The sequence below is a fragment of the Erythrolamprus reginae genome, chromosome 5, assembly GCF_031021105.1.
Source record: "Erythrolamprus reginae isolate rEryReg1 chromosome 5, rEryReg1.hap1, whole genome shotgun sequence".
NCBI classification, from domain to species: Eukaryota; Metazoa; Chordata; class Lepidosauria; order Squamata; family Dipsadidae; genus Erythrolamprus; species Erythrolamprus reginae.
The window spans coordinates 25,849,248-25,865,698 of NC_091954.1; the positions used below are offsets into that span (position 1 = coordinate 25,849,248).

Below are 16,451 nucleotides of genomic sequence, written 5' to 3' on the forward strand. Positions count from 1 at the left end.
CGCTTGTAACGTGACTCTGCTCAGAATACTTGCCATTAACAATAACTCTCTGATGTCTACGCTTCAGCCAGCTGCAAATCCATTCAACTATCCAGGGATTAAGTCCAATCTTCACTAATTTATCTATCAGCTCTTTATGTGGAACCATATCAAAGGCTTTGCTGAAGTCCAGGTAGGCAATATCCACGGCACCACCTTGATCCAACACCTTTGTGACATAGTCAAATAAATCAATGAGATTAGTCTGACATGATTTGCCTTCAGTAAAGCCATGCCGATTTGGGTCCAATAAATTATTGTTTTTTAGGTGCTGATTTATCCTCTTTTTGAGTAGAGTCTCCATCATTAATTATACTGTACTGTACTTTATTATGTTTTAATGAAGATATTTATATAGTCACCCATTTTAAGAACTACTGGAGGCAGCATAGAAAGTGGCTTATTTTGTGGGTGTGGCTTGATGGTCATGTAACCAGGTGGGAATGATTGTCAACCATGTGACTGGGTAGAAGTGGCTTGCCAGCCATGTGACAAGGTGGGAGTGGCTTGACTATCATGTGATGGGGAAGGTGGCTTAAAGGTCATGTGACTGGCTTAAAGGTGGCCAACTTGAGGTCACTCAAGGGTTTGGCTTAGGGTGCCTGGCCTCTCCTCACCTCAAAGAGATACCTACAAGATATTTACTATTACTGAACATCCAAAATACACTATTTAATCCTATATGTATATACGTTCACATGTGTACATACATATTATTAGTGAAGGGCTACCACATTTTTTACTACCACACTGTGGGCGTGGCTTATGCAGGACGCCCTGCATCCCCCCCCCATCTTTAAGTGCAAATTGGGTTTTCTGGGGTGGAGCTCCATTTTCGCTACCCCACTGCGTCCCCCCCTCCGGGCAGTAGCCCACCCCTGCATATTATACACAGGCACTCAAAAATACACATTATCTATTATTTATTTATTTATTTATTACTTAGATTTGTATGCCGCCCCTCTCCGAGGACTCGGGGCGGCTCACAACATGTATGTAATTATTATATTGTATGTAAGCTCCATTTTTGCTACCTCCACGGCGTTCCCCCTCCCCCCCAACAGCCCATGACCGAATTCAACCAGAGAAACGTCGGCCTCACCGTTGCGACTCTTTCCGCGTCGCCCCCACCCCTCGGCTGTCACTCCAGAAGAGGCTCCGCGACCCCCCGCCCGCCTTTCGCGCCGCTCCCTCCCTTCGCCAGGCGGAGCCAACCGAGACGTCAGACGGCTGCGCAAGCGGGACGGGGCTCCGTCACGTGGCGGAGTCGTACGTCCTCCTTGTTCAACAGAGACCCTCCCTTGCTACGTACGGGACGCCGCGGCTGCCGCTGCTGCCCTCTCCGGCGCGCGCGCTTCTCCCCGCTGCAGGTAAGATATAAAATAAAAATAGAAATTAAAAAAGCAGCTTCCCCGCAGGCAGCTCGGTCAAGAAGAGCCTGGCGTGGGATCCCCGTCTTGCCCGGCCGGGGGAGTCCCGGGCTTTTTTTTTAAAAAAAATTTTTTTTGCAGACCCCTAGAGTGCCTAAGCGGCCCCTTTCCCGCTCCTCGCCTTTCCCGGAGCTGAGCTGGGGGGGGGGGGTTCCGGTCGGGGAGAAGGGCCAGTTTGGAAAGGGTCGGGAGAGCGGAGGGAGACAAGCCACGCAAGTGGCGGGGATCGGGGCGAGCTTGCCGGGAGTTGCTCGGGGAAAGAAGCAGCCCGAAGGCCTCCCTGAGAGCAGCGGCGGCGGCGGGGGGATTATAACGTTGCCCGGAGGCGAGAAGAAGAGCGCGGGGAAGAAACTTAAAAAAAGCCAGCCGCCGCGACCGTCGGTGTTGCAAAAGCAGGTGATCCCGGCGAAGCGTAGACGAAGGGGAGCGGAACGGCTGGAGCGAGCGAGAGAACTGGCCAGCCTCGCTTCGTCTGGAGCCCGGGGAGGATCAGGGCGGGGAAGACGGGAGGGGAGCCAAGGCGCTCGGAACAAAAAAAAAGGTCGAGTTAGGGTCGCCTGCCCCGAAACGGAAGACCTTTGGGCTGGCTGGGCGTTTTTGCAAAAGATGCCCGACGCTGAGGAGGATTTGAGGGAGCCGCCGGTGGATGGCGCGGAAGGGATGATGGCTTTGCTTTGGGCAGAATTGGCGCCTGGTGCCACGGCTTGCCTGCTGATGGAAAGCGGTGTGTGTGTATGTGTGTGTAGTGGGGGGGGGATGCTGAGGCCAGGTGGAGGAGGAGGAGGTCGTGTGTGCGAAATCGCGATATGTAGACGACGTCTGAGTAGCTAACGACCCAGAAGGAGTGCAGGTTAAAAAAACAAAAGCATTTTTAGACTTGTATACCGCTTCACAGTGCTTTACTGCCCTCTCTAAACGCTTTACAGAGAGTCAGCATACTGCCCCCAGCAAACTGGCTCCTCATTTTACCGACCTTGGAAGGATGGAAAATGGTAGGATGCCACTGCTGGGAGTTCTGCTTAAAGAGGCTGCTTGCATTTGCATGGAGGGAGCACTCCTTGTTTTTAAGTGTGTTTAGGTCAGGTGGGAGATTTTTGCACCCTGAGAAAAACCATGGAAGTGTGGTGGAAGGATAATGTACCGCCATGGTTAACGTTAGAGCGGTCGGAAGGTTGTTTCAGCCAGCAGTTGCCTGCAGTTAATATGTACGCTGCATAATATATGAATTGAGAGCTTATTAATAGCAAAACTTCATATGCAAACATTGCTCAAGTCATAGGGCTTCTGATGCAACATGATACTAATTCAGCCATCTGCCCTGTCCTGGAGGAGATTATGGCAGTCCGAATTGTTGGTAAGCAGCTTTTGCCTGACACACAGTAATTTGCTTATGGCTCTCTTTTTGCATCATCGATGGAGCCGGATTTGAACTAATTGAAATCACCAGGAAAATTATGAAGAATGTTGTCCGGTTGGCAAGAGTAGGAGAATATTTAGTAGGGCCCTGGTTCATATGTCACCTTGTTTGAGGTTTGCTAGATATTTTTCACTGCCCAATCTTCTGTTTTGCTTTCATCATTGGTTTTCCACCAAGTGAAATCCTTCATGTTTGTTTGAAGATGCATTTCAAATCAATGCACACACTTCAATTTCCCCCCCCCCCAAAAATCAACCCAATAAATGTGCATGCTAATGAAGAACAGTTTCCCCCCCTTATTCTTTGCTGGTCCATCATGTAAACCATTTACTTGTCTTCATGCAGTGAAAGATACTACCTGTAGCTTCGTTTGTTGTCATGTAGGAGGTAAGATGCAAGCAGTTTGAAGCAACAAAAAGTAATAATAAAGAAATGTTTATTTCAGGGCAGGACTGGAACTCTTTGCTTTGATCTCTGATGTAGCCTTTTACTGTCAGTTTTTATGTTTGGCTGAGCTGATATTTATGCAATTAGGAATATAGTCATGGATAATATTAGTGGCATTATGTTGGATATATATTGGAATGTAGACCTAGTATTAAAGTACATCACTGGACGATACAAACCTAGTTAAAAGCTGAATAACTTCCTTACAGAAAAATCCTGCATTTAATATTTATTGGCATCTTTTCCTGTTGCTAACAAATGTTAAATATTATATACTTAAACAGTATAACATCTGAAGGACAAGTTCCTTATCCTGACACTACTAACAGTTGATAATAACACTTATTTATACTGTATAACAATAACCTTTGTGCACTGCATGTGACTGAAGTCATTCAAGCTAGTAAAACTGAGGTTGCTTTTAAAGATAGGGTTGGGATTAATGTTGTCCAGAGCTCTAGAGAGCTGCTAATAGTCACTGGTACTGAAATAGGTGGATTACTTATCTGGTTTGATGGCTGAATTGTGTGCTGTGCTGTAGCCATTAGGTGATAAATTAGGAACGGTGGCTGAGTTTAGGCATCATGCTAAGCCAAATCAAGCATGCCAAATTGTGATTTTTGAATCTAGGTAGAGTAAGATTGATTCCTTTCTATGCATCAGAGACTGGCTGACGGCTTTTTCTGATCATGAAAACAGAGTTGGCACCTTATCTGATAGTACCTGTTGAGCTGGCAGCTAGTTGAACAAAGGCCCATTACAAAGACTGGTTTAACTGACTATTATATAATAATAGGCAATAAGAACAAGCAAGGATTTAGTCTAATTTGGCTCTTCAAATTACATGCCTGTGTTTAATATAAGATATTCTCATATGTCCATAAGTTTGTATCCTGTTCACGGTGTATCATTAGAATTGCTGTCATAGTCATTTAAGCCTTCGTCATTGTATTTTTAGGTACATGCATATAATGAAAAATAAAGATGTATTTGTGACTAACAGATATTTAAAAATGGGCATACCTACCAAAATTGAAGCTGACTTATGGGTACCTAAAGCATAGACATCTAAATTTTTGTTTTATATAAAACGACCTTGTAGAATATGAAAAAATGCTGGTACAATCATGCAAATATACTGTATACCGTAAGCAGTATAAATTAGCTAAACTACAAAATGTCTACAATTTTCTCTTTGCCAATTAATTATGTTGACAATTAAATCTCTTTGGTAACAACTAGAAATGATTGCAATATGTTGAGAATTTGACATATTTTTCCAAACCTTGAACCTTATGCAAATATTATTTATCTTTTCTGCTGTCCCTTATATTCAGTTTCAGGTTGGAATGGATGTTCTTTTCCCTATTTATACAACCAACCAGTACATCTTTATTAGGATTTCTGAACAAATATGAGTGACTGCTTACAAAAGAAATTAATGAGTTAATTTAATACATTAATAAATTAGAGCTAACCAAGAGACTGAGTTTTAGGATTAAATGAAAGCTGGTTTAATGACTTTGGTTAGTCACTCACTCTCAACTCCCTTCCAGGGCTGTTGTGGTGGGGAAAATAGAAGAAATAATTATTTATAAAAATAATAAAGGTGGAAAATAAATAACTATACAATGGAAGAAGATTGCTGGGCGCATGATACCTGTATAGTGCATGGGTAGTTTGCAAATGAGATGTACGAGTCACTTAAAAGTCTTTTTGTTGTTTCTGCAAGTTGACCAAAGTTTTGCTCTGAGTTTGTTGCCATTTACTTGAAAATCACAAATAAATACAATAAATACTGTCTTGAAACAGCATTTGGAAGGAGCATAATATTTATTTTAATAAGTTCATAAACACTCAAAAAATGCCAGATTTTATTCTTGTGCACTCAAAATGTCTTCTTGTGATCTTTCTCTTGTCCATCTGTGGCTTTATAAAAGCAAATCATTTAAAGATTGTGATATTTAGTTGCAGATGATGATTGGAAGTAGGGATCATAATGCATATAATTTTGTCCAAGCATAAATTTGGATCAGAATATTTTATATTTCTTAAAATATAACTCCTTGTAATTTCCAGGATGATTGTAGCCTATTCTCTAATTCATCTACATTACCCCACAAATAATCATTAGTTATTAGTACATTACCTTTGGGATTGATGATTCAGAGGTCCTGGTGAACTGAGCCAAAATTTCCGCATAGGAATCCTGGAGAAACAAAGAAAAGGCTAACATAACAGGAAACATGATTAAAGTTCAACACTATCCATGGATGATGTGGGATTTGGTAAAGTAAAGTTCAGGGGGTAACAGGGCATAGGATTCCTCAAAATGCCATGCTTTCCCAGGTTGAACCCTTATTCTAGACAGGATTGACAAACCAACTGATTTCATCAGACTTGTCTGAGTGCTAGTTTTGCAAGCACATTCCATATGGTTGAAGCATCCTCAGTTTCATTCAAATGCTATGTCTTCAATTTTCGATGTAGCATTAAGAAATATCTGAAGTCCTACTTCTCTTATTCTGTATATTATCTGTTATGTAAAGCATTTTTTTGGCCACCTGCTATTGCACTGCAGGGTGCTTTCCTACAGGAAATTGACAGTTTATGTCAGGGATTCTCAAACTTGATAATTTTAAGACTTCTGGACTTCAACTCGCAGAATTCTCTAGCCAACTATGCTGGCTAGAGAATTCTAAGAGTTGAAGTCCAGAAGTCTTAAAAGTTGCAAAGTTTGAAGACCTCTAGTTTATGTCCATGAGACTTTCTTTCTTTCTCTCTCTCTCTCTCTCTCTCTCTCTCTTTCTTTCTTTCGTAAAGTTTTAAATTTTATCCATGAGATTTTCAATGGAGTGTATTCCTTTTTTGATGCTGCTTTTAGCATTTAAATAAAATGGACACACTCTTAATTTCATATTGTTGGATTGCAGCGTTGCTTAGATATAAGATTGGTCAAATTTAAGCATGAATGAAGATCCTGTTATAGTACTGAATTATATATTGCTGGTTAATATATAGTGACATTAAATGTTAAATTGTTCTTCGGTCTTCCATTCATTTCCTGTTAGGCAGTGCATTGTTGAATATTTCTTTCAAGATTAGTATTGGTCTGTTTAGCTTTATTAATTCCTCTCTTTTTTCCTGTAACTCTATTGCTTCTTCTTTTCCAATTGACTCAGGCGCCATCTAACTAAATTAATTCACATATGTTTTGTTTACTGAGTATATCACAGCAGCTGGATTTACACAATACAGTAAACCATATGTTGAAAAACATTAGGTCCATTGCATCTGGCTTATTGTATCCTTCAGAAAAGTTTAAATACTAAACTTATAATTTGATCACAGATGTAATTTCTGGCTGAGCAGCAGGTCTCTATTTCTTATATCATGATGCCCTCCTACAGAGTTTCTTATGTGCCCCCATTTGTGAATACTTGTTCATATGGTTTCCCATCAGTGCTGGCATTAAGTCTTAAGATACAATTTCTGGCTACTTTTCTCTTAGGAAGGGAGACTGTTGCTAAATATTACTTAAATCAGCCCATATACAGTCTGGTCAAAAAGAAAGTGATAGTGGAAATTCTAAATCAGCAATTAACAGTTTATTTAGTTTTTAACTTTGTAGATAAAGAGCTTTGTAAATACATTGATTTTCAGTTCTACGTGAAATAGCTTTGCAGTAAATTGCTTATTTAGTTCAAACTCTGGCTTATTGTGTATAATCACTGATTTCTATCTTAATTTTCAGTAGGTAGCTTGGATGTAATGGCTTATTCATATTGTGACGCTGCTGCCAGTATTAACAAATCTACCTATAAAGTAGTTTTAAAATTATTGTATGCACAAACCCATTAGAGATATTTCTGATGCTGGGTATAAACATTGTTCTGAATTTTATTCAAAGTTCTCAGATTTCATTCAGTGTTTATAACATGATCAGCTTCTGTGTTTACAGTTCTTGCCTCTGAAAGAGAGCATCTATGATGTATCATTCCAGATTTAAAATTGTGTATTAAGATATCCACAAAATGCTTCTGTAATTCACATTGACCTTCTACTATTGACTTGGCACACTCAGCAGACTCCTGGCACTGACTTTCCTTTGCTTTCAAATAAAAATTCATCATACTATAGAAGTTTCTTTCGTTCTGCCAAATTTGGGATGGGGGGAAGGGGAAGACCTACTCATATAACAGAATATATTAAAAATATACTACAAATTGAAAGCATTGAAATTGGGGATTCTTCTTTGTACCAATGTTACTTTGCATATGTTTTATGATATTTTAACAATATTGTGTAAAACAAAAATGTGGGCCAAGAGTTAAACTTAATCAGCAGGTTCTAAAGTTAGGCGAGAGGTCTTCAAACTTCGCAACTTTAAGACTTGTGGACGTCAACTCCCAGAATTCTTCAGCTAGCATAGCATAGAGAATTCTGGGAATTGAAGTCCACAAGTCTTAAAGTTGCCAGATTTGGGGACATCTAAGTTAGACAATAACCTTTTTCTAATGGGCACCTCTCTCCAAACCATTCAGAGTTTTACTCATCTTTCTTTGGAAGCTGAATTTTGAAAGGAGTTAAATATATCTATAGATCTCTATCTCGCTCTATATAGATAGAAATTTATCTATATCTGTTCTGCCTGGCTCTATGGTAAGAGTCTCCCGAAAATTTAAGGGTACAAATTTCAGACACACACGCTTGAAAGTTCAAAAACAATGTTCTTTATCACAAAAATTCAAAAGAAACAAAGCACCCTTTTTGTATTGCAAAGAGCACTCCTTCCAAAACAGCCTGGTAGTCTGTACAATCCCCTTAATCAATCTTTAAGTACTTACCTAGCAGCTGTGAAGAACTATCACAGCCCTTCTTCTTCCACAAAGTGAAACACACACACACTTTGCTCTGCTTTGGTTTCATGTGGAGGTGGGGGTGACTTGGAAGAGGGGGGGCTTGGCACACAGCCCAGGAAGCCAATCTCCATTATCTTCGGTTGATTTGGATGAGGAAGTATTAGACCCATGCATGCGCAGAATTATGCATAGAAGAGACCAATTGCAGAAATATTACAGGAGATAAGAGAGGCCACCTGTGTTTGGGTGGGGCTCCAGTAATTAGAGCTGCTGATATAAATAGCAGCGTGCTGGCTTGGCCTTTGTGGAAGATTATCTGATCGTTGTTCTTCAGGACTGTGCCTTGCTGTTTCTGGACTTTGTTTGTTGATTTTTCACGATGTTGAAACCAAAGCAGAGCAAAGTGTGTGTGTGTTTCACTTCGTGGAAGAAGAAGGGCTGTGACGGTTCTTCACAGCTGCTAGCTAAGTACTTAAAGACAATTAAGGGGATTGTACAGACTACCAGGTTGTTTTGGGAGGAGTGCTCTTTGCAATACAAAAAGGGTGCTTTGTTTCTTTTGAACTTTTGTGATAAAGAACATTGTTTTTGAACTTTCAAGCCTGTGTGTCTGAAATTTGTACCCTTGAATTTTCGGGAGACTCTTACCATAGAGCCAGGCAGAACATACGTTATCTGCCCTAAAAGGGGGGGGGGGATTTCACAAAGCAGATCTTCTCTGCTCAACATTTTTGCATAAATATTGTGACAAGCAGGTTCTGCATGATTGGTTGGCACGTAGAACTTGTTCTGCAAGGTGTTAATAGCTTACTATTTCTCTGCTGCCTCCAAGATATTAGAAGCAAAGTGGAATAATTACACTTATAATATATGCCTTCAGTTTGAGCTCATTGAATAAATCCTGGCAACATTAATAGAAAAATTAGTATGTGGAATTAGAGAACTGTTTCCCCAAACTATTTTAGTATAAAATCTTTTAATCTGTTGCTTAGCAGGATGAAGTGATATGAATAAAAGAGGAAAATATAAATTGCCTCCTCCCCCTCCTCCCCCTCCTCCCCCTCCTCCCCCCCCCTCCCCCTCCTCCCCCTCCTCCCCCTCCTCCCCCTCCTCCTTCTTCCATATCCGTCATCCAACATTGGCGATCATGTTGGCAATTCTATTTTTGTCAACAGCCACATGAAAAAGTGCTGTTGAGTTTTGTCCAAACCAGTCCCTTAGATTTTGAAGCCATGATGTTGTTCTTTTGCCTGAACCTTTTTTGCCTTCAAATTTTCCTTGGAGGATTAAGTGAAGTATGCTATATTTTTCTGGGTGTCATATCGCATGTCCAAAATATTCCACCCTTTTCTTTTTTATGGTTTTGATGATTTCCCTTGGCTTTTCCAGGTGGCTTATCACTACCTCATTTCTGATTTTGTCAACTTGACAAAACTTTACAGTAACAGCCGCCTATACATTGAGACAAAAATGCATGTGTATGGAGTGTGTCTATGGAGATCACAGGTTTTATCTCTGATGGTTGTGTGACTGTTAATTTTGCCACACTGTATAATGTGACTAATTGCTTCTGCCATTCCTAACACTATTAGTGGCAAAGAAGAGATAATTCCAAGTATTTGGGAAAGCTAGACCAAACTTTGAAATATGAGTTGAAAAATGCAACACAAATATACACCATCTACCTTCTTATCAACATTACTGTGTCTACTCTTACAAGAGAACTTAACATCAAAATATAAAAGGGATTGCTAACTATAGTATAAGTCCCTGGTAATAAATTTGGTTCAGAATATCTCCTCCCTCAAAATACCCTATTTGTCATACTTTTTTTCTGAAGAACAACCCCCCCCCAAGCTTTTTAAAAAGTAGAATTAGAAATAAAATAAACAATAAGAGTAATCAATAATAAAAAATTAAATGCTTACAGTTCTTTTTTAGTCTTAAAATTTATTGCCTCAATAATATTAATTTAATAATTTCTAATTCCGTTCCCAGACAGAAACATTTTGAGGTACTGTGCCCTTTGGGATGGAGGGAAGCACTAGGAAGTTAGAGTACAGTGGAACCTCTACTTAAGAACTTAATTCGTTCTGTGACCAGGTTCTTAAGTAGAAACGTTCTTAAGTAGAAGCAATTTTTCCCATAGGAATCAAGGTAAAAGCAAATAATGTGTGCAAACCCATTAGGAAAGAAATAAAAGCTCGGAATTTGGGTGGGAGAAAGAGGACAGTCGCTGTCGAAGGAAGAAGGTGAGGTGAGGGAATAAAAAAAAATCCAAAACTTTAAGGCAGGGGTCCCCAAACCTTTTACACAGGGGGGCAGGTCACTGTCCCTCGGACTGCTGGACTATAAAAAAACCCCATGAACAAATCCCTATGCACACTGCACATACCTTATTTTAAAGTAAAAAACAAAATGGGAACGTACTATTTAGAGTGGGGGAGAGAAGTCTGAAATTCATATACCGCATTTTTCGGTGTATAAGACGCACCTGTGTATAAGGTGCACCTAGATTTTAGAGGAGGAAAACAAGGAAAAAAGTATTCTGAACCAAATGGTGCAATATTATATTAATATTATATTATATTAAGACTAAAATAAAATACCAGTGTAGCAGAATACTTTTTACAACCATGTATGCTGTTTAAAACCATGTACACTTTTTAAAAACCATGTATACTTTTTAAAACCATGTGCACTTTTTACAAACCTCAAACTTGACAGCTTCAAGACTTATGAACTTCAATTCCTAGAATTCCTCCTTCAATCATGCTACCTAAGGAATGGGAGTTGAAGTCCCCAAGCCTTAAACTTGCCAGGTTTGAAGACCCTTACCCTCCTAACCCCTAACTCAGGGGGTTTCAAACTCTACAGGTTTAAGACTTGTGGACTTCAACTCCCAGAATTCCTCCTTCAGTCACAAGCCTTAAACTTGCCAGGTTTAAGTGCACAAGCCTTAAACATGCCAGGTTTGAAGACTCTTGCACTCCTAACTCAGGGGGTCTTCCAACTTGGAAGCTGGTCTTCAAACCTGTCAGGCAGCTTTTATTATTATTATTATTATTATTATTATTATTATTATTATTATTATTATTATTTATTAGATTTGTATGCCGTTCCTCTCCGAAGACTCGAGGTGGCTCACAACAACAAAAACAGTACAAATCCAATAGTTAAAACAGTTTAAAACCCTTAATATAGAAAACAATCATACATCTCATACAAACCATACATAAAACGGAAACGGCCCAGGGGAATCAATTTCCCCATGCCTGACAACAGAGGTGGGTTTTAACAAATTTACGAAAGGCAAGGAGGATGGGGGCAATCCTAATCTCTGGGGGGAGTTGATTCGAGAGGGTCAGGGCTGCCACAGAGAAGGCTCTTCTCCTGGGATCCACCAGACGACATTGTTTCGTCGACGGGACCTGGAGAAGGCCAACTCTGTGGGACCTAACCGATCACTGGGATTCGTGCGGCAGAAGCGGTCCTGGAGATATTCTGGTCCGATGCCTTGAAGGGCTTTATAGGTCATAACCAACACTTTGAATTGTGACCGGAAACTGATCGGCTTCAAGCTTGCTTCAGGCAGGGGAAGCGGTGGCAGCTTCTCAGATAAAGGCTTCTTCCAGCGGTGGCCAGCAGCGGCTTTTCTGAGTGGTCAGCAGTGGCGGTAGCGGCTTTCCCATTTTGCAAGCCGGTGGTGGTGGCTTGCAAGTTTGTGGGGAGGGCAACTGAGATGGCTCTCATTGCAAGTGCCACACTGCTCTCTTCAGTGGCCGGGAGGGGAAAGGAAAGGTGGGCGCTCTCGATCTCTACACACGAAACAAACCTACCAGGGGAGAGAGGCGCCCACGCGACGGAGGATAGAAGCTCGGCTTTCCCCCATGCCATGAAAGCAATGAGAGCCATCTCGGTTGCCCTCCCCATTGGGAGCCTCGGGTGCTGCCACCACTGCTGACCCCCAACGCTCGCACAGGAGGCAGGATCTGAAGAAGTGGCGTCTGTAAGATTGGGAGCCTCGCGCCAAACGTTACTGTGGGAACAAGTTGGCGCCTAAGTCAGCTTGGCGAGTGCCGGTTTTTGAGTCTTTTGGGAGGGTGGGGGTTAGCCCTAACTAGCCCACAATTCACTGCGAGGAATCGCTGCTGAATTACGTGCTGAATTCAGTGCGGATCTTTTTTTAATTTGCATCCCTGGGGAGAGGAGTCCAGGGATCTATAATAAGGGGTTGCAGAGAGGCAGCTTGCCACCACCAGACTACAGGAAAGCTGCCACTGCCACCCGCAATCTTCGGCCAGGCAAAAGACATGACGGCGGAGGTTCTCAGGTGTTCTCCACAACCGCCATGTCTTTTGCCTGGCTGAAAATGCTGGAAGCGCCTCTGTTCTCCCCAGCCTGAGAGAAGAGCGCTGGTCCTAAATGGAGTGAAAAGCGCTTTTGGAGCGTAGGATGAAACGGGGGTGGGGGTATGTCCCCAAGGCTGCCCGCCAGCAGATCAGCTGTTGGGCAGGAGAAACGGCACCGGCTCTACCACGCGGGGTTTGAAAAACCTGCACGGAGTTTGTTGAACAGTGGCCGGGAGCACAGGATGCAGACGCATCCTGTGCTCCTGTCACTCACCCACAGGCCGGAAAAATGGCCTCAGGGCCGTAGTTTGGGGACCACTGCTTTAAGGCTTTACAAAAAAAAAAGGGACTCTGAGGCGGCGAGGAGAAGCACATGCCTCCCATACAACTGGCTCGAGGCTGCCTCCCATACACTGCCTCTCATACACTGGCTGCTGCTGCTGCTACCTGCTGCCTCTTCCTTTCTATGCTGAAGGGCTCCCCTCTCCTCTCGCTCGCTCGCTTTGTAGCCGGCACCTTTCCTTCACTGTGGTGACTCCTCGGCTGCCCAGAGCGAAGAGAGCGTTTCTTTTCTTTGGGCGCTGGCACAGTTTTATTCCCTGTCCAAGCGCCCAGAGAAAGGAAAATGCTTTGTTCGCTCTGGACTGCCAAAGCTTCCTTAAATACCACCAAAAGGCTCCTCTGGCAGCCCAGATGGCCGGGATTAAAGTGGGCCGGGCCTTCGTGCTACTCTCAAGTTTCCTAGGAAATTTTTCCGGGCTCGGGTTCTTAAGTAGAAAATGGTTCTTAAATAGAGACAAAAAAATCTTGAACACCTGGTTCTTATCTAGAAAAGTTCTTAAGTAGAGGCGTTCTTAAGTAGAGGTACCACTGTACTTTCAAACATTAACTTTGCTCATATATTCAAGCTGTCGTAGTTTGGCTCATAAAGAGGTAGATGATTTTGCTTAAAGTTCAACAGATAAGAGTCCAAGTTTGGCCTACAGGTCTGAGTTCCCATAACTTGTAATATTGTACTATTTGATAGATTCATGAAATTTATGTGAACATTCTGTTTATTTTTTTAAGCTGGATTGTAAAAGATAAAAGCCTTCCAAGGCAACATATACAGGTAGTCTGTGACTTACAAGCATTGATTTAGTTACTGTTTGAAGTTGCAAACAGCTGAAAAAAAAACACTTACAATTATTTTTCACACTTAACAGCCATGGCAGAATCCCCATGGTCATGTGATCAAAATTTGGATGCTTTACAGGGTTCATATTTATCATGAACTCTGGGTTCATATGATCACATGGTGCAACTCTCTGACAAGCAAAGTCAATGGGGAAGTCGGATTCACTAACAACTGTGTTACTAACTTGAGAACTGCAGTGATACATTTAACACCTGTGGCAAGAAAGGTTGTAATATGAGACAGAGTTCACTTAACAACTGTCTCGCTGAGCTACAGACATTTTGGGCTCAGTTGTGGTTGTAAGTCAAGGACTACCTGTATAAGACAATCATAGGCCTATCAGAAGTAAGCAGTGCTCAGTTCCGTTGTATCTTCTCTCAAGTAAACATGTAAAACCTAAAAAATGTTAATTTTTGTAGGAGGGAGGTACGGTAATCTGTAAAATTGTTGGTATTTGAAAAATAGAAAATAAAGTTATCATACTGGCTAACACATATTTAGATAGAAAGGCCGTTGTCATAATATTAAATGAAAAAGGAATAGCGCACATAGCTAATAATTAAGATTAATAATTTTGGACAGAAGTGCAAAGTTTTCACTTTTGATGTGAGCAGTTTCTTTTGTTATCAGTGGCGCTTTCAGCTTTCTGAGTCAAGGCATGGGTCCCCTACTAAGAAGTGACTGTGACTTAATGGCACTTAGCAAAAGCACTTATATGCTGCTTCACAGTGCTTTATAGCCTTCTCTAAGCAGTTTTACAAAGTCAGCATTCTGCCCCCAACAATTTGGGTCTTCATTTTACCCACCTCGGAAGAATGCAAGGCTGAGTCAATTTTGAACCTGGTGAGATTTGAACTGCCAAATTGCAGGCAGCCAGCAGAAGTAGCCCGCAGTACCGTACTCTAACCACTGTGCCGCCATGGCTCTTAAATAATAAAAATAAAATTATCTGGTTAAATAATAAAAAGCTATGGAGCCCCAGTCAGTTCTGCCAAGATCTGTAAATTACTCAGTCCAAATATACATTTGCTTCATAATGGTTCATCAACATTAGGCCTGTTTCACTGTCCCCTTTGTTCATTAATATAATCATTGTTATTATCATTATTTTCCTACAAAGTTAATTCAGTGATGCCTTGGAAAAAGCTCTCTTTGTGTCAGACTGACAGTTATAGCTCTGTTTTTTTTTTTCAGCTGCAGTGTGCTGTGTCTGGCAGCCATAGAGAGTGTAGCCTCCAAGAACCAGAGTGTCACTGGAGGACATTCATCTATCTTTTCCAGATGGTAAGGCATAGAAAGGAGAGAGCAATGCATCACTTTTGATTGTGTGCTGCAAACATCTTTCCTAGCAAGTGAAAGACTAAAACTGAGTTTATGAACTGTTGGGAAAACTTGCAAAGTCTGTAGCTACTTCGGGAAGACATTGTGGCAGTTTGTTGGTAGAGCTAAGGTATAGTTCTAGCTGGGCAAGGGTTTGGGAAACTGAGGATACGTGGACTGATTTTTGATAGAAATGCAGGAATTTGTAAAACCTTCTTGAGAAGGTCATAATCATTAAAAGTTGATACTGACTTGATGGTTTAAAAATTCAAATCAATCTGAAGCACAGGGCCACAGTAGCTTTTATTCGTGGATTGTTAAGATTGACAAATGTAATAACTATACAGTGCATTCTGAGTACAGGTTTTTGTTCCCCAAGGGGTATATTTCATAGTAGGGGTTTTTTTTCAACTTTTCTAATGTTTCCATTGTAAAAAAAAAGAAAGAAATAATTATTTTGCTCTCATTTTCTCTCTGTAGGATTGCGTTTGTGTGTATGTGTGTGCAAATTCCAGGCCTTCACAATTCAAGTCATACATAGGAGAGTTTGCAAGCTTCTTGACTGTTTAGTGTCTCTAAATTGTGGAGCAATTGGTTATAATAATAATTAATAATAATAATAATAATAATTTATTGGATTTGTATGCCGCCCCTCTCCGTAGACTCGGGATATAGCACATATTTGGGAGCCAGTTTGGTCCAGTGCAGTGAGGGCGAACCTTTTTTGGTTCCCGTGCCAAAAGGGGGTTTGGGCACGTGCTAGCAAGTGCCTATACCCATTTCCTCCCCACGCATGCGCATTCCAATGCTGCCCCTTGGTGCACAACCCATCCATCCTTGCACGTGCGCATAGGCCTCACTGAAGCCTGGGATGGTGAACATGGAAAAACAGACTTCCGGTTTGCCTTTTGCACTGCACACCAAGACAACTAGACACAAGAACAGTTTTTTTTCCTGAATGCCATCACTCTACTAAACAAACCATTCCCTTAACACTGTCAAACGTTTTATTAAGTCTGCACTTCTATTCTACTAGTTTTTCTCATCATTCCTATCACCCTTTTCCTCCCACTTAGGACTGTATGACTGTAACTTGTTGCTTGTATCCTAAGATTTTTATTAATATTGATTGTTTCTTCATTGCTTATTTGACCCCTATGACAATCATTAAGTGTTGTACCACATGATTCTTGACAAATGTGTCTTTTCTTTTATGTACGCTGAGAGCATATGCACCAAGAAAAATTCCTTGTGTGTCCAATCAAACTTGGCCAATTAAAAATGCTATTCTGTTCTGTTCTGTTGTTTTTCGCACTCCAGAGGCTTGGATAGCAAAACAGCCTTCTCCAAGGCCGAAACTCAGTTGGCCAGAGCATTCTGGAGCTGACATAGGGCAAGACTTCGTGT

The 16,451-nt window shown here is 41.4% G+C and overlaps 1 protein-coding gene across 5 annotated transcripts in view; it reads left to right on the forward strand.

Annotated features, from left to right (window-relative positions):
* The first annotated feature begins 1,236 nt into the window (after positions 1-1,236).
* SGMS1 (sphingomyelin synthase 1) overlaps positions 1,237-16,451 on the forward strand; it is a 140,683-nt gene continuing 125,468 nt past the window's right edge. For 2 of the 5 annotated variants that reach the window (XM_070752253.1, XM_070752256.1), the window contains exons 1-2: positions 1,317-1,409; positions 14,919-15,008. The gene's annotated coding sequence lies outside the window, so the exon portion shown is untranslated. Of the gene's footprint in view, positions 1,410-1,608; positions 1,866-14,918; positions 15,009-16,451 lie in introns of those variants that run through there. The other 3 variants (XM_070752254.1, XM_070752250.1, XM_070752257.1) reach the window with 3 other exon arrangements.